Raw genomic sequence first — 23,765 nt, 5'->3', positions numbered from 1 at the left:
CGTGTTCGAACCTCCGTAACCTGGCAGTCGTTTTTCCCTGCGAAAGGCAAAACGTAGCTAATAAGATTTCACTTTTCGACAATTGCAATATAATTATTGAGTTGACAGTGAAAAAAATTATCAAAAAAATTATTTCACATGAAATTTCCAATGAAGTGATACCAATTCCATGAAATATACCTAATCTTCATTGGAGAAGGGGGAGAGGGAATTTGGTCACAATTGAAATAATATACTCAATTTGAAAAAAAGAGAAAATTGTTTTGTATTTAAAAATCAACTTTTAAAATGACAGTCGAAACAGATCCACATCTAACTACGATTTTTGGGCTTTGAAGTCTGAAAGCCCAATAATCAGGATTTCAAATGTTGAAATTAATTTTTGAATTTTAGCCATTTCATGTCGATCCTTTTTTTTCAAAATTCATGTTTAAATATGCATTTGTTATTTTCTTCTGTATAGCTATTCTGGAGTCTATAACGCGAATTTCATTTCTACAGTATTTTGAACAATTCTCCAGAAGGGATGGAAATAAATTTTTGGCAGCTAAAAATAAAATTTTGATAGCAATTCTATGTTCGAAGAGAATTTTTTGAAAAAAGCATCGATGACTATCTTCCCTTACCCCAAACCCATAAATCAGAATTTCACCACTACCAGAATATTTGGAGTCTCCAGCGCTAACAACTTGGGTGAAAAATTGGACGTTTTTAACATAGACAGAAAACAAGGAGGATTTGACAATTTTGGCAAAAAAACGGGGTCTTTTGGACAAGTTTGGTGAAACAAACAACTTTCAATCAACAAATTTGATAAAAAATACCAGAACGTTTTAGACAATTTAGGAGAAAATTCATTAATTTTTCGGCGTTGTTACCAAAAAACAAAACGGAATTCCTTGGGAATTGCGTCAAAAATTATGACTTTTTACAATTTCAACGGAAAATGAGACTTTTTAATAATTTTGCCAAAATAATAGGACTCTTCATAAATTTTGACAAAATTAGGACATTTTGACAATTTTGACAAAAAAACGGCACCTTTCGTGCAAGTTTGGTAAAAAACAGAACTTCAATCAACAAAATTTTGAAAAAAAAAACAAAACTTTTTAGATACCTAGTTTGGGAGTAAATTCTATAATTTTTGGATGTTGCAACAAGAAAAAAACAGGATTCCGTAGGAAAATTGATTTTGGCAAAATACTGGACTTTATGACGATTTTGGCAAGAATGAAATTTTCAGGCAATTTCGACATTTTTACCAAAAAAAAAAAAATGGAATTTCTTTGGCAGTTTTGGAAAAAAAAAATTTTTAGACAATTACCTTGGGCAAAATCTACACTCTTAGGATGTTTTGACAAAAAATCAGTTTTTTTAAAAGCAATTTTCACAAAAATTACAACTTTGAGACAATTTTTGCAAAAGTTATGACCTTTTTTACAGGCACAATAAATTTATTTTAGAAAAAAAATTAAGGCATATTAACAAATTTTGATTAAAATGATTAAACAAGAAAAAAACAAATCAAAAACTACTAAACCTAATTTAAAACTACAAAATAATGTTGAAAATTTTTATGTTTTTGCTGTCTGTAAAAATTGTTTTATCCAAATGAAAAGTTTTGAATTTAAAAATATGTATTGAAATCTCAAAAATGTTGAAATGTAATATTTTTCAGAATCAAAAATCCTCGTGACACTTCTATTTCTTTGTAGTTATTAAACTGACGAAATGTCCAGATTCTGAAACGAAAATCTGTCGAAATTCCAGATATTTTCCTCAAACATTTTTAGAAGTGCAAAATTTTCTTACATTCTGATGTTTTCTGGGAACAAAACCGTATTCGGCTTGTATAGCATTAAACGAATTTTTTTCTACAAAAAATCCTTATGATATTTCACTACTTGTTGCCAAATTATCAAAAACTTATTTTCAGCCTAAAAATAGGGGGGGGGGGTGGATCCAGAAACAAAATCAACTCAATAGGGATTTTCATTTTGAGTTGAATGAAATTCACTCAGAAAAAATTTAAGTCGTGGAGATGTCCCTGTAGGGAAGATATGGCTCCTGTCCAACCAATTTTGTAATAAATGACCCAGTTCCAAAACAAACCGATTTTGGAAAAATGGTATGGGTCAGTGAGTCACTAACAAGCACCAATTACGTTTATAAGTGCTGAAATCAATTTGAACGATTTTCATGGCAATTTTTGAAAATGTGGAATTTCCGAAATATGACAGGAGACTCCAGAACAACTTGAAACTACCTCCAAAAATAGACTCACCATGTTGAAATTTGAATATAGAGTCAATTTCAGCGTTCCAATTTTATTGGGGTCCATTTTGAGGAAATTTCAAGTTAAATGAAAATCTGCTGGAAGCTTCAGAAGTGCTGTAAACTGTTCGCAATCCTTTTCAATCGATTAAAGCGAACGGAAATAGGGTATCCTACATGTCAAATTTCAGCTTTCTAGGTTAATATTGTAAAATTTCAATTTTTAACCATTTTTGGCCAAATTAGGTATTTCACTAAAAAATCAAAAAAGGCATTTTAGCTCTTAAAATTTTTTTGATGGTGTAAGTGATCGTTGGTCGAGAAATTTTGCTCGAAAAAAAGGAAAATTGTATTCAGAAATCATCCAAAGTTGAGAATCTTTTCTTCTAAAAATATATTGAAAAAAAATAGCTACCTTTTTTTCAACCCTTGAAACTCACTTTCTCCATAACTACGATTCCCAAGTTGTAAAAAAAGTTGAGAATTTAGCTTCTTAAAATTCGACAAACACGCCTCGAATGCCGTTTAGACGAAAATATTCATAAAAAATAAATAATTTCCAAAATTTACAGCTGATAAAAATTCAGGCACGATTCGTTTAGGTATACCAAGAAGAAAAGAAATTCGTTGTTAATTTATGTACGTTTCAAATTGATTTCACAGTAAAAAGCTACAATACAAATTGACGCTTTAGCTCCTCCACCGACTACGAAGCCTTCAGCACCGTAATCAATTCATTAAAAAAAAAAGAAGCGAGAAAAAAAAAGAGAAAAAGAGAAAGAAAAAAGGAAATTGTGATAAACTCGCTCGGCCCTTCTTTCCTCGTCCTGTCACGTCGTTTTGCTCTTTTTAACAATACATCCGTCATTCAAAGGCTATTAATTGGACCCGATAAAGCGACAGGATAAATCCGCAATACGTCGCTAATCTGGTGTATTTTTATTGCTCACCATTTCGCTGACACTATCGTTCACAATATTGAACCAACAAAAGACCAACAACGTGTACTTTGCGGCGGCCGACGATCGTTAAAAAAATATGAGCTCTTTATTTTTTTTCCAGCCAAGTTGAAAAAAAAATAGGTACACGTGAAATCCCTTGTTGAAGAGAAGCCGGAGCTATTCGGGGGTAGGGGGGTAGGTTTTAGAAGCGTAAAAATCTTGCCTATCGCTTTGCTTGGTCGTAATGTACCTAAGTTTCATGAGCTTTATATAAGAACACTCGTCTAGATTCTGTACTTTAATTCTACGTTTAGATTTTTTTCGCTGTGTTTTCTTTGTATTCGACGACTACGACTACGACGACGACGACGACGTAAAGGCTATTTGATTATTTCAATTGAAAGTTTACCTGCGATATTCGAGATGGCGGAAAATCGTTTGACGAAAACTAAGTTAAAGGAGATAAAATTAATTCCTGCAGCTTTTACGGTGCTGGCGCTGAAAAGTTTAACTATACACGCGAGAAGCAAAGAGAAGGTTTTAGGTTCTGTCTTTTCTTTATTGTGTAGCATGGAGGACGTGAGGGACTTGTCGGGAGCAAGAGACGCGTGAGTAAGTTGAAACGCTGCTGAAATTTCAATAAAATATGCCGAAAGCGATGCTTAAAACCTATTATTTAATAAACCTTTGTACGAGTGTTTCTTCTATATGTACAAAGATACTCGTCGTCGCGTCTTTAGGGAAGTTTAAAGCAAGCGGGAATTTTTTTTCGACACCGAGCTTATATACCTTAGCTACGTGCAGAGAGCACAGCGCGAGCGTTGTGTGCGTCATTGGTACGATTTACTATATTGTAAAACTTGGGTGTAGAAGTTTGCTCTGCTTAAATGTCAAAAAGTTTACTTTTCTTAAAGTTCGCTTTCGTTGAACACTTTTGTTGTAGAGGATGGTTTGGCGATTTTTTTTTTACACAGATCTCGTTTTAATTGTCGAACGCCTTCACGAATCCCGAAGAGATGCTATCCGATCCGCTGCGTTGTTCGTGCGTGAGAGAGATTTATTAGGAAAATTTTTTTTAATTTGTTTTTTTTTTTTCGCTTCGGAAAAATATCGATTTGTTGTACATGGAAAGTGTTTAGTACTAGCTTGAGAATTTGGATAGTGATGGTATTTCTACGTGCTCTTTCAATATACGTTTCTGTGAGTAGGGACACCTCCCTTATATGTAGGTCTAGGTAGATGTACGTTCCTTGAAAAAATAATTTTCGCTTGCTCTAGGACTCCTAACCCTATAATACCCATAATTTGTAGCCATTCGTAAAAATCCGAACAGTTCCACCGGAACCCTTCCGTTGTCCATTCATTCAAGCCATCTATGGGTCCCCACGTCGAGTAAATTTTCACGCCAAATGTATAGAAAAACGGTCGAGGATTAAGAATCTGCCACGACAAAATACTCTTTGGAGCTTAGATTTTAATTTAAAACCTCTCTTAACCAAAGAGTCGGTGGTCGGTGCGAAAGAATAAAAAAACACAGTCTCGCGAAACAACAAGCTCTAGAGTTTTTCGCTTTACTCGCTTTTTTCACTCGATACAAAATGTTCAGCTCGGTTATAGCCTTTGCCTGCGGGGCTTTGAGAGAAATAGAGTGAGAGAGACAGAGAGGCGTGGAAAGTAAAAAGCTGCCGAACTGTGCAGCCCATATATCCTCTTAAAAGCTGTACACGTCGTGAAATTAAATGAAATCTAATTAAAATCTGACATCGCATCGTCTGAGGCGTTCTTCTTCTTCTTCTTCTCGTCGCTGTACATAAATGACTTTCAGATTGAGTAAGAGCCCCCAAATTGCATAGAATTGGGCGCGAGACGGTGCGGCGAGAAATTAGACAACCCTATTTTCTAATTCGTTGCCAACTCGCAGTACAGTTGTGCAGCATCCAACATTGCGAAGCGTTGATTGCTTCGAATTACATTAATTAAGTTCACTTCTTTCGTCTCCTGTCTGTGTTGCTTTGCTGTATACCTACTCCGATGCTCATATACCAAAGACGTATATCTCGAATACCATTCTAGACAGAAGCTGATCCATTTACACCTTATCGTATTGCATTCACTATACATATACATAGGTAGGTACAGATACCTAAATTGTACCCATGACAGTATTTTCTCTTCGCTTTGTTTTTCCAGTATACTCTGCTTCGATGGCATTTTGGATTTCCAAAGCTCAGATGGCTGATGAGATGGAATTCATTTTTCAACGTTAGGGGGTTACACTCAATTTTTTCCAACAAAAAAAAAGAAGCTGTAAGTAGCAACCAAAAAAGTTGCAAAACAATTTATTGTAAAAAAAATTACCCCCCCCCCCGCAAAAAAAAGAAAACAGAACATTACAAATCTGTGCAAAATGAATTAATATTTTATGATGAGCAGGTATGCCTCCACTACGTATAGTAGTGCCTATTGTACTTACCACATATCCTAGTTATTCTTAAAATAACTAGGTATCGTAGATATTAAAATATTACTCGTTTACCACGTAAACTTCTTTTTTAACGTGTTGAGATTTGAAGGTTACGAGGTGAGTTTTACCTATATTTCCCAGGTTCGCAAAGGGCTCGTCTCTATGTGAATCCTGGTCGATTCTCACTTGAGTTCTCATCCGCAGCCACAGTAGATCTTCTTGTCAAAGACCGACTTTATGTCACCTGTGGACTATGTCCACCCTTGCACTTCGATTAACAATTTCTTATTACCCGCTTGTTCGGTTAAATTTGTGTATTATTAACGTAAATTTGTGGTTTGTATCAAAGGGATCGACCCTTATTTCGGTATCTAGGATCACCTCCCATTTTCCGGACATGGGAGTGTGTACCCAGTATTAATGTGAATTCAGAGATTTTATTCAGTCATCGACCGGCCTAGTATTGGTGAGCCACCAAAGAGATGACTAAGGCGTACAGTTAAGGTAATGGAAAAAGCCTTTAAAATATGGAGTGCGTTCCTCCAACTAGATTAATTATAACTTTATTGTAATTAATTAAAAGACAGCGAGATGACGTGGTTTCATCATATCCAAACTAGTTACGTAATTTTACCTTAATCGACAATTGATACTTGTATGATTATTGAGCATTTTATCTTCTTTAGAGATGCAGTGATTTGTTCCACTGCATTCTCCCTTCTTTAATTATAAGAATAATGCATCCCTATATGTAGTATTTTTACATGTAATGTGTTTTATGAAACAATACAGGAGTCATTACATGTTCTTTCGAGTATTCATTTTGGTACTGATACTCTAAATTTATAATGTACTTGGGTAAAAGAAAGACCAAGATCCTGTTCCCAGAGCTAGCCAGGTTCTTAGCAATTATTCCTTCCCTAAGGAATAATTCTTGGATTTTTCATATGAGCCGCTAGACGAAGATAATTACCTAACACGTAATTAACTATAATTCTGACCACTACTAGTCTTTCCTATCCCCTATAATTATTACAATTTGTAATCTTGTGTCAAAAAACAGCAGACGCAAAAAAGCCTAAGTTGCTGGGCGTCTCTAAATAAAAATTTATTCATTCATTCAAATTGAAAATATGTTCTGGTTCTAAATTTTAAAAAGTTCGACTAGGTATTTCGTAATTTTTTGATAAAAAAATCAATTTTTGGCAGAATACCCGACTTTTAACAAAAAATGAAACTTTGATAGTTTTGTAAAAAAAAAACGCTTTTTGACAATTTCTGGCCAAAAAAATGAGACTTGTACGCTTCTTGAATTTTTTTTTCGAAATAACAATTTTCAGCGATTATGCTGAACAGGAGAAATTATGCCAATCTTTGAAAAATCGAAACTTTTCGGCAGTTTTTGGCTAAAAAACCTATTTTTGGCCAAAAGCAAAACTGTGACCGTTTTGTAAAAAAAAAGAGCTTTTTGGCAACTTCTGGAAAAAACGAGGCTTTTGAATACTTTTTGAAATATTTTTCAAAAAAACAACAAAGGAGAATTTATGCCGATTTTTGAAAAAGTCAAACTTTTCGGTAATTTTTGACAACCGAGTCAGAATTTTAAAAATTTCTGGCTAAGAAGACAATTTTTGGTAAAAAAAAAAAAAGATTCTGGCAAGAGCTTCTTGGCAATTTCAGACAAAAAGGCAAGATCTTCGTGGACTTATTGAAAAAAATAATGAATTGTTTTGAATTTTTATGCAAAAAAACAACAATTTATCAATTTTGCTAAAAAGGGAGAATTTTTTGTTAATTTGTGAAAAGGCGAGATTGTTGAAAAAACGCAGAGTTATTTTAACTTTTGGAAAAAAACGAGGCTTCTGAACACTTTTTGAAATCTTTTTCAAAAAATACAACAAAGGAGAATTTATGCCGATTTTAAAAAAAGTGAAACTTTTTGGTAATTTTTGACACCCGAGTCAGAATTTTAGACAATTTTTGGTAAAAAAAAAAAACAAGATTCTGGCAAGAGCTTTTTGGCAATTTCTGACAAAAAGGCAAGATTTTGGTGGATTTTTTGAAAAAAAAAAATGAATTATTTTGAATTTTTATGCAAAAAAACAACAATTTATCAATTTTGCTAAAAGGGAGAATTTTTTGTCAATTTGTGAAAAGGCGAGTTAGCAATGTTTCGTTAAAAAGCAAGACCCCGAGTAATTTGGGGGGGGGGGAGTTAAATTCAGTTTAAGGAAACAGTATCTACATTTTGACAATTAGGTAAGTATTGGAAAAAAATGTTTCTTTATCGAAATTTAATATGTTCAGAAAATGGAAGTACGTATATAGGATACCCTGTATATTATTTCGCACTTGTGGATATACGAGTACTTACCTACATTTTCAACATTATTACCTTCTTATGTGCCTATTTCTCTTTCACTGCATAGGCAGATTGTCCATCGTTGCTATCATGAATCGCTTTAAAACACGCCATTCTTTCCAAAAATTACTTCCTCGGTGTGTAATTATCATTCGTACATGTAATAATATGATAACTAAACGAAACCTATCCTAGTTCTTGAATACAAAAAAGCTGCGATAACACCAAAATGCGTCCCATCATATAACATAGCGTTATGGGAAAATGGGCGAACCTTTTCGTTGTACGTTTTATAACGCTAAGGAAATTCCTCTAGAGGTAGAAAACGATATAGTATAATTTTTAAATAGTAATTCGCATTTCTTAAATAAATTTATCTCGACTTTACGAATATTTATAACAACGTTAGTAGGTAGAGGTACGTCTACCTCTACTTGCACCTACGTAGTACGTACCTTAGAGCTCGTGTAGTTTACCCACAGCCCTAACCCCCCGCATAACGTTCTCTCTTTCGACGAAATAATATACCCTCTCAAGAAACACGACTGCCGGCGAGATTATGTATTATATGAGAGCCATGGCGCAATAATAAATTCATCTGTGATAATAACCGCGTCAGAGGTATAAGCAAGCCTTACAAACAACCGAGAAAATCACGATAATAGTGGAATTATGTAATATGTAAAAACATTAACCTATATTTTCCATAAATTCTCAATTGTCAAAAATTTTAGTTTACCTACTTTGCTTTACGTTAGCTATACCTAACATTTTACAAAGGTGCGTACAATATTTCGCTAAACGTGCTGTTGGTGTTTTTACGTACCTACATTACGACAACAACGTATACAGGTATAGTAGCAGAGTAGGTACAATACGAGCAATATACAATGTATCGAGCTCTATTAAATTAATCACGCGGCTCAGACAGCTTAATTTATTTTCATTTTGATTATTCTCGCGTCGTGCTTCGAGCTGCGGTATCGGCGGTGTACCTACCCTACCCGGCAGCCTAGAGTAAAAACACGAAATTTCATAAATAATCGAGCCCCGTTACCGAGGTATAATTTTGCGGACGCGGTAATTACGCGTAAAATGATTTATTCGATCGTTTCTCGATAAAGAAAAAAGAGTGAAGAAAACGCGAAGGAAAAAAAACCATCGTCAAGAAGCTTCGAATGAAACTGCCACTACATGGACTCGAAGACGAAAGGACTGTATAATTTTTGGTAGCTCAATCGTAAAAATTCAGGTCTTCAACTTCTCAGAAAATTTTGAAATTATAAAAATAAGAATTTTCAAGGTTAAAATGGAACATAGCTCTCATTTCCATTGCGGTTACTCTGCTTTTTATAACCTTTCTCATCGCCCATGTTTCACTTACATACAGCAGCATTGGTCTTGCCAGCGTATTGTAGATTTTTATTCGAGTTTTGGCTCTGACTTTTCTTGAAGGAATGGCTCAGTTTATCGCTACGCTTACTCTCAGGAATTTATTGATCTTAAGTTGTGCGTCAACTTCTTCTTCATTATGATAGCTCACAACCGAGATATTTAAAGCATTTAACTTGTTCCACTGGCAGTCCATTTACAACAATTTTTCTGTGTATTGGCTCTTTTCCCTCAAAGGCCATCACATTTGTTTTTGACGACGAGATTCTCATTCTGTATTTATCTGCTAATTTCTGAAGGTTGTGCATCACTCTCTGCAAGTCATCTTTGTTATGTCAGCAAAGACCACCTGATCATCAGCAAATAGCAGGGTATTGACATGGGTGTCATTGATGTCTAGCCCTTTTGGCATGGTATAACAACTCCTGGAGCTTGGCAGAGATCGAGCCTTAGGCAACCGCCTAGGGGTTTGGGTCAGGGTGGACAATCCGTCTCACTCTCCCCCCATTCCCCTTCCCGTCCCTAGTCTTAATCTTGGGGTGAAGGTATAGATCATATGAGAGGGGTTTTGCGATAAGGGCCCCTGTGGTGATGTGATATTTCAATTTTTTCAGGAGAGAGAAAACATCGAATTGCTTCGATTTTTTCGATTTTTTTTTTTTTGATTTTCGGGTGCAGTGTTGTCTTGCGCATAGGTTGGATGGGAAATTTTGACAAAATTCGTTCATCATCGCCTGATATCCCTGATTTAGAAAAGGGACCTTGTGGTGAACAGCCGAATTTACACAACGTTACAGACTACCCCGCAAAAAAATACCGAGAAATTCGGATTTGCTATGAAATTTTACGTAGGCAACAACAATAAAATAATTTTTCCATCGACCATTTTTTTCTTTTTTTTTAAATCAAAAACAAATGAAAAACTTTGTTTTTCGATTTCCCAAAAATGTGAGTTTTTGAGTATTCATGTTCAAGTAATTTTTAAAACGAGAAGTTGATGAGATTGGCGAAATCTGATTGCACCATTCGATTTCTCATGAAAAAGTAAGTCGGAATCGCCAATAAAAAAAAACATTGAATCACCACAAGGACCCATATCGCGAAACGCCTCATAAATAGGGGAGAAGGAGGATGTTCTGGACAGGGTGATGTTCTGGACGAAATCTAGTTTGACCACTTTGACTGTGCCTAAAAATTATTTTTTCATAAAAGTACATGGCATTGTGATACTACATGCGTTTGCACTGACAAACATTCCCCTGGCAGTTCTTATCAAAAAAATATGTGACTTTGTCTAAAACATGTGTGATTTTTTCGCCGACAACTTTTTTTAGTTTTCAATATTTTGAAAAGAAGAAACGACTGGAGAAAAAACTGCAGGCAATTATGAAAGTAGTGAACCTTACTTTATAACGTGAATTGGTGATATTCATCCTAGAACGCTTTCAACTCGTAATATTTCCGATTGATTCCAAAATGAGGGGGTGTGATGTTCTGGACACTTTGCTTATATTACATTGTATGGAATACCTACATTGTCTCAGAAACTGAAGAAATGCATGAAAGATTGGAAAACTGGCCTAGAAAGAAAGAAAGCTTGGTTTTGCGTGGATATGCGTCATTTTCGAAATGTGTCATTTTTTTTTTTTTTTTTGCATGATGTTTGCCTCGGATTTTCAAAAAATAACCAAGAGGTTGTAGAATGCCCTAAATGTTCTGAATAAACGCATAAACTGTTTTTTAATAAATTTCAATCGTTTTTCCTTTGATTAGAATACCACATCGTTGATTTTAGGTACAATTTGTATGCTGTCCAGAACATGGCACCCTCGCGTCCAGAACATGGCACCCAAAGTTATGTTCTGGACAAAAACATCGAAATTTTCAAAGTTGAATTACTCCACCAGTTTTGTATTTAAAAATTTGCAAAAAATATATGTGGTATGTGTCACCCAAAGGAATCGTTTGCCGCACTTGATCAATTTTTTCCACATTACTGGGAGTCAAAAATTGGGTTCAAACTTTTTTGTCCAGAACATCCTCCCTCTCCCCTATAGAATAGCTAATATTAGTAACCCTAAGACGTCGACCGTATATAATGGACGAATAATTCAACGGTGAAAAAATGACAAAATGTGACGGCTAGATTTTGGATGCAGAATCCAGGAAACGTTCTGCTCATGCGCCAAACATGACGCGTACAGTGCTGGTGGAGAGAGAGACGGTTTAATGGTTGAACATGGGTTGAACCAGTGAACCGTCTCTCTCTCCACCAGCGCCATAAGCATCATGTTTGGCGCATGTGCAGAACGTTTCCTGGATTCTGCATCCAAAATGTGGCCGTCATTTCCTGCAATTTGAATTATTCGTCCATTATATATGGTCGACGCCCTAAGATTAAGATTGTTTTTTCTTTATAAACAAATTAAACCCTCGGCGCCTAGTGCAGCCGAGGAGTTTACAAAAAAAAAAAAAAAATCATGTCGTGGAAGTAGATGTTGAACAGACTACACAACATTGGGCATTCCTGTCTTACTCCTCTTCCTATCTTCTTTGCTTCCGACATGTTTCCGGATCTTACTCTTATTACATTATCTGTGTATATTTCTTCAATTAAGCGTACTATTTGTTCTTTCATTTTGATTTTCCTCAGGATTTCAAACAACTTCTCGTACTCAATCGTACACCTTCTCCAGATCAATGAAGCACATGTGGGTTTCTAGGTTATGTGATGACTTAATTACCCTTTTTAATTAATTACGCACTTGGTATCAATTTACTTTAATTTATAAAAGCACAAACTTATTTATATAAAAAGTTACATTAAAGCACAAAAGATTAGCTTAGGTGTTTTACATGTAGGAAGACTGACTGAATGAACCAATATTTCGATAGTATTTATACGGAACTTTTAGGTGCCAGGGTGGTCAAGTAGCCTGGACAATAAGTAATCGGAGCTGATACATAAGTTGCAAGTTATTGAAAAGCTGGGTTATAGGATAATCTACTTGAAGCGCCATATCTATGTTTTACTGGAGTTGGCCTTGTGTAAAGGCAGGAGCGGATTGCTGATAGTTTAGCCAGTTTATAGTTCAGTCAGCTTATGGCTTAGTCAGTTTATGGATTGGGTGGTTTATAGTTTAGGCAGTTTATATATTTTCGTCATTACAATTTTTCCATGCTTCCAGAGAAAAGTGACCTCACTTTTCAGCTTCAGTTTTCGAGAGTTGCACCTAAGCTGTACATACAGACTCAAAATACCTCGTATTAGTAGATGAATAATAAATAATTTAGGCTATGATTAATTAATAAATGATTTATTGATAAAATATCAAAGGTAGGAAAAAAATTTACAGAAAGTAGGTATTGGATAATACAAACTTAAGAATATGAGTAAAAAAAAATATCAAGAGTCTTAAAGATTGATAAAATGAAGAATAAATTGAGTAAGTAAGTATACTTGAAATTGAAAAAGAAAGTTAAAAAAATATAGAGTAAGTATCTAAAAATAAAGAAATACTTAATGCTGAGTATATTTAATCTTAAAAATTTAAGAATAAAGTAAATGAGATTAACTTAAAATTTTAAAAAAAAAGGTAAAAAAAATTGATCAGGTATTTTTATGCTTTTTTGATTAAAATTTTGATTAAAAGTGAGAAACACAATAAGATTAAAAATGTAAGAATACTTAACCAAGTGGAAAATATAAATTCACTTAGGTAAATGCTATTAACTACTGACGTTTGTAAATTTTTCAAGTTCAAAGTTCTCAATTTTTCTTTGAAACTTTCACTAGTTTGTTTTATATTAAAATTTGGAGTATGATCTTTCCACTGTTGATCTAAAATTTTTGATAAATTTTTGAATTTCAAGGGATTATTTCTATTGAATTCAATTTGTCCAGTTTCAAGTTTAGTCCATTGAAGGGGGACAATTCTAAGTACTTGAATAAAATTTGGCAAAAATTTTGGACATGGGAATTCTGATGGAATTATTATTTGTGTTTCTTCATCTGTTTCTTGAATAAGTTCCAATTCACAAGGTAATTGTAATTTTATAGCACCTGATTGGTTGTAATTAATTTGTAGTGTGGTAATATTTTCATCAGTAGAATTTCGAATATAAAGTTTTGGTTGAGGATTTGATAAAATGTATACATTTTCATCAATTTTTTTCACTAGCAATTTTTTATGAAGGGGTTCGCATTTGAATTTACAGACAGCATTTAGTTCTGGTGTGGATTTTCCCAAAACTAAGTTTTTTGCACATTCAGGAGATTCATATCCTGAATTAAAATAATCCAAAAAACAGAGATTTTTATTCAGATCACATTTTTGGAGTGCATGACCTGAAATTTCACGGATATTTTGATTTTGGTAATCATATGCAATCAGCATTTCATCTGTATCCAAAATACAAAGTTCATCATTATGGCGAAAAAAAATTGGAATATGTTTGTATAATTTCCAAGATGAGTTTTTCTTAATTAAGGGTATTTTAATTTCTATTAAAATTTTATCTTTTGAAATTTGACAGTGAGTCAAGCTTAAGGTGTAGTATTCAAGAATTTGAGAAGGGGGGATAGCTAAAGTGTAATGAAATTTTTGAAGATTTTCATTTAATATTTCAAGGTAGGTAACCAAGTCATCAGGGGAAAGAATTGAAGAGGGGAGTTTATGCTCTTGACAGTGTGTTAGTATGGAAGAAAAAAATGTATTATAAAAAGTTTTTTGAAGAATTGAAATTAAGACAGGGTATGTATATCTGTCTCTTAAAAATATTTGAGCATAGGTGTTTATAGTACTAGAAAGAATATCAATTGCATTTGCGAATTCTGCCATATTTTCATGAATTAATTTTGTGAATGATTTTAATTCTGTTGAGATATTGAAGATATCTGAATGAGCTTCTATTAAAGCTTCTTTTAGAATATTATAATTTTTTTGAATTTCTTTATCATTTGTATAAAGGGGGGAAAGGTCTTCTTTTGTGACTACATCACAACACCACTGTAAAAAGTTTCCATAAAAATTTGCAAATCCTCTTTTTTTTCTATCATTTTTCAAAATTTTCGAGTCAAAATATGTTTGTTTGAGCTGAATGTTTATAAAATTTTCAATTTGGAGAAGAGAAGTATAGAATTTTTGAGTAAATATGCATTCTTCATCATTCATGTTACATTCCATATCCTGATTTATGGAGGGGGTAAGGTTTGGGTAAGTATAATTTAGGACAAATTTGTAGGGGATTGATTTTTCATAAATGATGATTTTCGAAAATTCGGAGAGATAAGCTCCAGGGGTAATTTCGATTGGTAATTTTTCAGATGCCAAAATTAATCCAAAAAAGGATAAAAAAATTGGAAATTGGAAAACCATGGCTGAAAAAGAAAAAGGAAATATTATTGAAAAAAAATTGAGATATGGGAGTCTTAAAATAAATTAAAACTAAATGTGATGATTTCATTTTTCAAATCATATGGAGAAAAAAAAATTCCATTTTCAAATATACATTTCAATCAGCTATTCTAAATGCATCAGGTTCAATTTCATTTGCTGAAATTATAACATCAAACATATTTCTTGCAGGGAGCTCTACAAAATATACAAATGCCTTAATTTTTAAAGTTTCAAAAATTTTGATAAAAAGTCCTCTTATGGTTGTAATTTTATCATCAAGATATCGATGAAATGGGCCTATTGGTGTAATATATGCTATGGATTCATTCCATCTGTGCCTACTTGCACAAAAAATGACAATCTCATGTCCACTTAGAAGGTAGCAGTCAATGTATAAGATGACACCTTGTCTGGCTAATTCACTTATTTCGAAAATTTGCACCATCCTGGAAGAAATAAAAAATAAATTGATTGAGAAGTCTGAGGTGCGATGTATTTTTTGTTTGGTCTAAGAGCATGGGTTGAAGGATCGTGACTTTTTCACTGTTATATTTTTTTTTTTTATTTTTTTTTTTTATTTTATTTTATTGGTTTGTATATTTGTTGTTTGAGTGAGACAGATTTTATGCATCGGAGTCTGGTTTTGGGGGGACAGGTATGGGTTCCATTCCTAACAATGTATGCGATTTTTTTTTCCATCATTTTTTTATGATTTTGTAAATGATCCGAAAAATATTAAAAATTAGCGAGTGAGAAGTGTAAGATTTTTCAGTCTTACTTTTAACTTTGTAAAGGATTGATTTCGTTTGGAGTAGTAGATTTGGTGGTGTTTCGTGTTGCTTTTTTGTTCTTAAACTTACGGTGAATTTTTGACAATTTTTTTGTTTATTTTGATTTCGTTTCGTTTTTTTCTTGTGTAATTGAGAACAATCGCGAATTTTTTTCTCATTTTATCATTTTTTTTGTGTTTGGGTGTGATTAATTTCGTATTTTATCATGGAGGGACAGTTTAATATTGATGAATTGCTGCAAGAAAATGATTTCCCTGCGGAAGTAATTGGAGATGAAGTTGACAATTTATTACAACGTAAGTACCAAAATAGATTTTTATTTTTAATTTATTTTTGTGTATTTTTTTCGTTCATGTGTTTTACAAAAAATTAGATTAATTTTCGGAGGAAACAAAAGGTGATGGGGGGGGGGGGATCAAATTTTTGTGTTTGAGGGAAAGATGATTTTCATAAAACTCATTTTTGGGAAAAAAGTTGAATTTGGCTTTTTTGGGGGAAAACTTGAATTTTGATGGAAAATGAAAAAGGAGTTGTTACTTTCTGATGAAAAAAAGAAGATTGAATTTGGATTTTGGGAACAATTTTTGGGAAAAATGATCGAATTCTTGTTAAAAAAAAAGAAAAGGGGGGAATTTCTGGTTTTTGTTTTTGAGAGAAAAAAAAGTGAATAACAAATTTCGAATTTGGGGGGGGGGGAATGGGAAATGTTTTGATTTTGTGTGGAAAAACGTATGGAATTTTCCATTTAAGGGAAAAAGGTGAAGATCTGATTTTTTTCTTCGAGAAAAAAAAGTTGAATTTTTTGTGAGTGGAAATAGAGAACAAAAGTTGAATTTAAATGTGTTCGGAAACCAAGCCAGTTCTTTACTTCAATTTTTTTGGAATTTTGATAATTTTTGTATTTTTTTGAATCCAAATTTGATATTTTGAAGTTTCCGAAAAATCTAAAAATGAATCGCAGTGCCTAAAATTTTGATAAATATGGTATTTTTGCGTGTTTTTCCGATCTAACTTTTCATTTAGGCGTTGGGAGAAAATAAAGTTTGAGTTTTCGAATTTTGGGAAAATATTAAGTTTCATTGTTTTGTTGTGAATGTTGAATTTTGTCTTCGTTTCTACAAAAGGGGTAAAATGTTGTTTAGAAAATGTAATTTTCTTTTGGTTAGGTTGAGGGGGGGGGGGTAGAATCGAATTTTGTATTTGTGGGAAAATTAATTTTTGAATTCAGAATGAAAAAGGGGAAATGGTTTCGTTTTTGGGGGAAAATCTGGTTATGTGTCGGAAGGTAAGGAATATAATTTTTGTGATGTGTGAGGGGGGGGGTTAAAATTTTGAATAAAATTCGAGCAAAGGGAAATATTCGTGTATGAAATATATTTTTTGAAATAATTTGTCTATTTATTCGTTTTTTTTTTGTTCTTGTTTTCAGAATTACAGGGAATTGAGGGATGCCCACCTGCATCATCGTCTGTGGATGTTCCTGAGCCAACTGGGGCGTCATCCTCGAATGAAAATGTTCAGGAGGAAACAGGGGAAGAGGCGATTGAGGCTCCCGAAAATTTAGAGCCCTTAGTGGCGGTTGAGCCGGCCGAAGCACAGCCAGAAGGAGGAAACGGGGGAGGAGGAGAGGAGCCAGTAGTAGCTGGTCCCCCTCAGCAGCCAGGAGTAGCTGGTCCCGCTCAGCAGCCAGCAGATCGAATCGGAGAAACAAGGGTAAGGTTGACGTTTTTTTTTTTTTTTGTTTTTTTTTTTGTAACATGCTATTCTATTTTAAATTTCGTTTTATCTCTTATTTTTTTCTCAATTTTCAGACTGCTCTTGGTCCTGGAGGTAACCCAATAATTACTCATGACTATTGGGACCCAAGGGGTACCCTGCGTTCCCTGCGCTGCTCCCCTTATTCTGCACTTTTAAAATCGAAAAGGAAAATTGGGTGGCATGCAGTGTGCCATCGACCATCATGTCATTTTTACAACGTGCATTTCTGGTCCATGCGAGTAGGTTTCTTCTTTTTTTTTTTGTTTTAAATTTCTTATTTTTTGTAAAATTTTTGTTTGGAATATTAATTTATTCATTTTTTTTTTTTTTTTTTTTTTGGTGGTTTTTCCAGATGGACCTAGAAGATGTTCTCGAAAAAGTGAACCAGAATATTGCGGTTGGGGAATCACCGGTGAATTTTCATTTTCGATTTAGGGAGTTATTCCCCCATACATTCCATATGTATGGATTTCTTAGGGAGTATTTCATCCATTTCAAGCCACCAGTGGCTGAAGGGAAGTTGTTTCTCCCTAGCCGCCGATGAACAATTTTTTTGGATTTTTTTTTTGTTAAAACAAATTGTGTATTTTTGAATAAGTACTGTTTTTGTACTTTTTCTTTTCTTGTATATATTTTTTTCGATTTTTTTTTTTTTTGTTTTACTCGTATGTGGGGAAAAAAAAGGGGGGTTTGATTCATTATTACTATTATTTTTTTATTTTATTTATTTTTTTTTTTTTGCATTTATTTGTAAAATTCCCTCTTTTTTTTTGTGTGTGTTATGTTTTTCCGTTTGTTTTGTAGGTTCAACGAAGTGCATGTAAAAAAAAGGATATGTATTAGGTATAACTATAAATTTAAATATTTTACAATTTCTATTTTGTACATATTCTAAATGAGTAATAAAAATTTGTGAATTCATTTTGTTTGATAAGTTGATTTGCAAAGGTAAGGGGGGGGGGGAATAGATTGAATTAATTTTTTGCAATTTTTGTAGTTCTAGTTTTTACAAAAAAAAAATACAATGGTGATGTGAATTGAAAAAAAAATTCTTTGGGCTTGGTGACTTTTGTTTCGTTTTCTGAAATGTGAGGGGGGCAGAATAAACTCAATTTTTCATGGTTTTCAAAAAGAAAATTGTTTAGATTGCGTTTTCATCATTTCTCAAAAGGTGGGGTACAATTTCTTCTTCAGAAATCACTACCTCGTAGTATTCTGGTCTGATTGGGTCATTATTGAAAAAATAAATGTATGCATATAAGCCAGTAAAAAAGAAAATTTTTTCCATCATTTTAATTATGTCAGCAATCTCGTCATCTCTAATATTTACGAATGGTATGTGATAACCTGACACTATTTCATATTTTTGAAAGTCCCAATTTTCGTATTTGTCATAAAATATGACAGTTGGCGTTCTTCTATGGGAATAGTTATTGATAAATCGCATCAACTGGGTTTTTGAGGTTGTTGAGATGTCTTTTGGTTCCGTATAATAGTCCAATACTGGAATTAGGTGATCAGAATCATTCGGAATCATCTGTAAATAATATTGAAATGTTCTCGTACGTATTCGCCAGTTTGCTAGGTAGTTTGAGGTTAGTGAGCTCGTAAAAATAGCGTTATGTGTTGCATGAGTTTTGACAAAGTTGACCAGATGTATAAAAAAATCAAGAGTGAAGTGTTGGAGACATAGACAGAGAAAGGAATAGAATAATGGCACTAGTGGGTAACTGGGTATAGTGCCTAGGTTCAAGGACATTTAGACTTGAGTTTAATACACTCGTAGGTACCTTGATTTTACTGCTTCGTTTTTAAGTTTCATATCTACATATTACGTACAAAGTAGTTATGAAATAAATTTCTGACGTTTTTTCTTTGGGAAAAAAAAAATGTGCAGCTCATCTCATTCTTCTTTTTTAAGGAAGATATTTTCAATGCGCGCCTAGAAAATAAATGAGATGGATAGGGTTATTTATTTCAAAGCTACCTGCTTTAATTTTTCGTTTTTTGATTTTTCCTCTCTACATATTTTGCCAATCTACGGACATGTACAATTTCTCTTTTGGTTTTCTTTTTTGTTTCATACTCAATTTCATAGTTAAGGGGAGAGTATTTATTTAAAATTTTCACAGGACCTGTGTACATTGGAATAAATTTCCCTTTATGGGGGTTTTGTAATAAGGCAATTTCTCCTGGTTCAAAATTTACTTCTTTATGGGTTTTGTCATAATTTCGTTTGTTGATTTGTTGATTTTTGTAAATTAATTTTGGAACTTCTTTTCTAATTTTGGCAAGTTCTCTAAGTTCTTCCATTCTTCCTTTCCATGACATTTTATTGATTGCCAGCAGATTGTCAATGGGTAAATTTGGATGTCTTCCAAAAACTAGGAAGTATGGAGATAATTTATCAAAATTGGAAATTGGTGTTATATTATAAGTAAAAACTACAAATGGTACAAATTTTGACCAATTTGTTCTATTTTCATCAACATAATAAGCCAAGGTTTTACATAAACTTCCATTTAATTTTTCTACAAGTCCGTTTGTAGGGGCTGAATAGGTGCTTGAAAATACTAATTTAATTCCAATATTTTCACAAAATTCTTTAAATTCTTTATTATTAAAATGTTTTCCATTATCACATGATATTTTCATAGGGCACCCATATTGGCAAATCAAGTTATAAATAAATTGTATTACATTTGCAGCATCTGCTGCTTTTGTTGCTTTTGCAAAGGCTAATTTTGTTGCCTTGCAAGTTCCTACAAGTATGTATGAATTTTCTTCACTTTTGGGAAGAGGGCCAACAAAGTCAATTTCAATATGTGACAGTAGGTCACATTCTGGTACTTCAATTGGTTTTAATAAACCTGGTTTTGGTCCTGGTTTTCGTTTTCTAATTTGACATTCATGACAAGATTTTATGTATTTTTCCACATCTTTGATCAAGTGTGGCCAATGAAATTTATTTTGTAATTTTTCAGTTGTTTTTCTAATTCCAAAATGTCCTCCTCCAATAGCTTTATCATGATAAGCTGAGATAATTTTTTCTGTTAAATGGGAGGGGATAACTATTAAATTATTTTTGGGGTGTTTTAATTCCAGAATTCCTTCTTTATTCAGAATGTATCTTCTACTAATTTTTTGAAATTTTGAGAGCTCTTTTTTGGGAATTTGATCAGGTTTGTTGTTCAAAATAAAAATTAGTTTTTTACAAAAATCATCTTTTGATTGCTCCAGTGAAAAATTTGAATTTGTTGTAATTGTGTTTATTTGAATTCTGCTCAAATAATCTGGAACAGTATTTGTTTTTCCTGACTTATGCATAATTTTGAAATCAAATCCAGATAATTTGTGAATTAATCTAGCCATTCTCGAATTTGGCTCTTTTGCATCTTTGTAATATATTAGGGGTTGGTGATCTGTGTATACAGTAAAATGTTTACCAAAAAGGTATTCTCTAAAGTATTGAATTGTTTCAGTTAATGCAGTTAATTCTAGGTCATAAGTACAGAGTTTTTTCTGGCGAGGTTGTAATTTTCTACTAAAAAATGCTATGGGGTGAATTTTGTTAGTAATTTCATTTTTTTGGGAAATGACACCTCCTATTGCAATTTCAGAGGCATCAGTTTCTACTATTGTTTCACGAGACTCATTATAAATTCCTAGTACAGGTTTAGTTATTAAAGCCTGTTTCAATGTTTCAAAAGCAGTATCATGCTCTTTTTTCCAATCTACCTTATCCTTTTTTCCAGGATTTCCTTTAGTAAGGTCACTCAGGGGGCTAGATATTTTTGAGAAATTTTTAATAAATTTTTGATAGTGAGAACACATACCCAAAAATTTTCTCACTTGTGTTACATTTTTAGGCTTATCAATTTTTTTAATAGCCTCAATATTTTTTTCAATAGGTCTTATAATAGATCCATTTATTTTATGTCCGAGAAGATCAATTTCATTGTAGAAAAATCTACACTTTGTAGTTTTTAATCGGAAATTTAGACCATCTAAACGATCTGAGGTACTTTTCAAGTTATCTAATGCTATCTGAAATGTTTTGCCAAAGACACAAATATCATCCATGTAAGCTACAATTTTTTCATAAAGTAAGTCCTGAAATTCTGAGTTTATTGATTTACTAAAGGCTGCAGGGGATACACTCAGTCCCTGAGGTAGTCTAGTAAATTGGTAAAGTTGATTATCAACTATTATTGTAGTTAAATAACGACTACTTTTAGCCAATGGAATTTGATGAAATCCAGAATTACAATCTAAGAGAGAGAAAAATGTTGAGCCTTCCAGAGCCATAATTATATTTTCTATTCTAGCCACTGAATTATGGTCTGGGTAGAGGTGATCATTAATTTTTTGAAAATTGCATAGGAATCTATAAGAGCCATCAGGTTTCTTCAAAAGAAAAGCTGGTGAACAACAGTGAGAGGTGGATCTTTCCAAAATTCCATTTTTCAACATGAGTTGAATTTGCCTATTTATTTCCCTCCGTTCCACTGGGGATAATTTATAGCTTCTTGAAATTACTGGGGTATTATCTTTTAATTTTAGTTCATATTCTGGGACATTTGCTTTTTCAATATTTGTAGGGTCTGTTGAAAAAAGGTGTAAATACTGTTTTAAAAGGTTAAGTACTTTTTTGAGTTGTTCAGTATTCAAAAGTGGGGAGATATCCAATTTATTATTTTCCTGATCATAAAGGGCATTTTCGGATAATTTTTCATCAAAATTGATTTTTCTTTCCTTAAGTTCATGAAGGGTTGTTATAAATTTTCCTATATTTTGGTTTTTGTATATGGTTTGGTGTATTTGTGTGTAATTGAAAAGTACAAGGTGTAAGATATCATCTGTATTATTGAATTGTGTAATTTTTATCCCAGAATTATTTAAAAATGTTAAGTTGTGAAAAAAATTTGAGTTTGGAATTTTTGATGGATTTTTTAATGAAATAGTTCTTTCTTCTCTAGGCTGAATTTTTAAGTTTTCGGTAGCAATCAATTTATTGTGAATTAGAGATATTGGTTTTGTTTTTATTTTTGATAACCAGTTTGAGTCCATTTTTAGAATTATTTTATTTGGGTACTGGCCTAAAGTTATTAATTTTCGATTGAAATTTATTACTACCGCATTTTCAATAAAAAAGTTAATCCCTAAAATTATATCTGATGATAGATTTTTTGCCACATAAAATGTAGTTGTAAATTGGATACTTCCTATTTGAAATGAAATGTCAGTTTTTCCTAGTACATCAATTAAAGTATTACTGGCTGTAAAAATTTTTAAATTTGATTCTGATAGGAGATCAAGATTTTGAAAAATTTTATCAGAAATTAGAGAAACATTGCTTCCTGTATCAATTATAGCATCATATTTATTATTATTGAATAAAATGTCAATTTGAAGGTTATCAATTATACTAACATGTTGTTGGTTTTTATTCAATTTTTGTTTTTCAAAATTCAAAATGAAAGGGGATACTTCATCATCATCAAAATACTTGAAATCGGAGTATTTATGGGGATTTTGGATAAATTCAGTTTTTTGAAAATCATTTAAAAATAAAAATAAAGTATTTGATGATGTATTTGATTTATTTATTGGCGTTTTTTTTTTTGATTTCTACAGTTTTCTTTTTTATGACCAGATTTCCTGCAATTTGTACAGAATAGGTTTGAATTTTGGTTTCTATTTTGGTTTTGTGAGGGATTATAATTTTGCTGGAAATTGGGTCTATTGAAAGGGTATCTAGGCACTTGAGAGAGTTGTTGCCTATTTGAAGAAAAGAAGGGTCTAGATGGGAGAGGTCTCAATGGAAAAGGTCTAAATGGAAAAGATCTAGGTGGAAGTGGTCTCGGAGTAAAAGGTCTTTGAATTATTGGTGGGAAATTATATGGTCTAGGAGTTCTGATTTGGTACTGGAAGGGGGTTTGATTTTGGGGATTAAATGGATATATTGGCCTAGATCGTGGCCTAAATGGTAAGAAATTTGGCCTTCTCATCAGTGGTTCAGGTTGAATATTCAATTGGGACAAAGACTGGGAAATTTTTTCAACTGTGTTATTATTATTTTTGAGAGCACAGAGCTCATTTTCTACTTTTTTCAATCTGTCACCTTGATCAAAATTTTTTCTGTAGTCCAATAAATTTTTTGAACATTCATATTTTTGAATGTTTTTACGAATTTTTTCTACTGTATCATTGTCAGAAAGGGAGATAGCCTTGAGAATTGTTGGGTTTAGGCCTCTTAAAATGTGTTTACATTTGTCTTCTTCAGGCATATTTTCATTGATACTTTTGCATAAATTCAAAATTTCTGTTAGGTATTGCAATGTTTTTTCATTTTCTTTTTGAAACCTAGTAAAAAGTTTACTC

At 32.8% G+C, this 23,765-nt stretch overlaps 1 protein-coding gene and 1 long non-coding RNA gene across 2 annotated transcripts in view; one reads left to right on the top strand and one right to left on the bottom strand.

Moving 5' to 3' along the window:
• LOC135845921 (uncharacterized) overlaps positions 1 to 23,765 on the bottom strand; it is an 85,532-nt gene that overhangs the window by 4,432 nt on the left and 57,335 nt on the right. The window lies entirely within an intron of this gene.
• The window catches only part of LOC135845920 (tyrosine-protein kinase Dnt-like), a 140,987-nt gene that overhangs the window by 65,994 nt on the left and 51,228 nt on the right, over positions 1 to 23,765 (top strand). The gene's annotated exons all lie outside the window — the stretch shown is intronic.

Source organism: Planococcus citri, chromosome 4 (assembly GCF_950023065.1).
Source record: "Planococcus citri chromosome 4, ihPlaCitr1.1, whole genome shotgun sequence".
NCBI classification, from domain to species: Eukaryota; Metazoa; Arthropoda; class Insecta; order Hemiptera; family Pseudococcidae; genus Planococcus; species Planococcus citri.
This window is presented reverse-complemented; position numbering and strand designations above follow the sequence as displayed.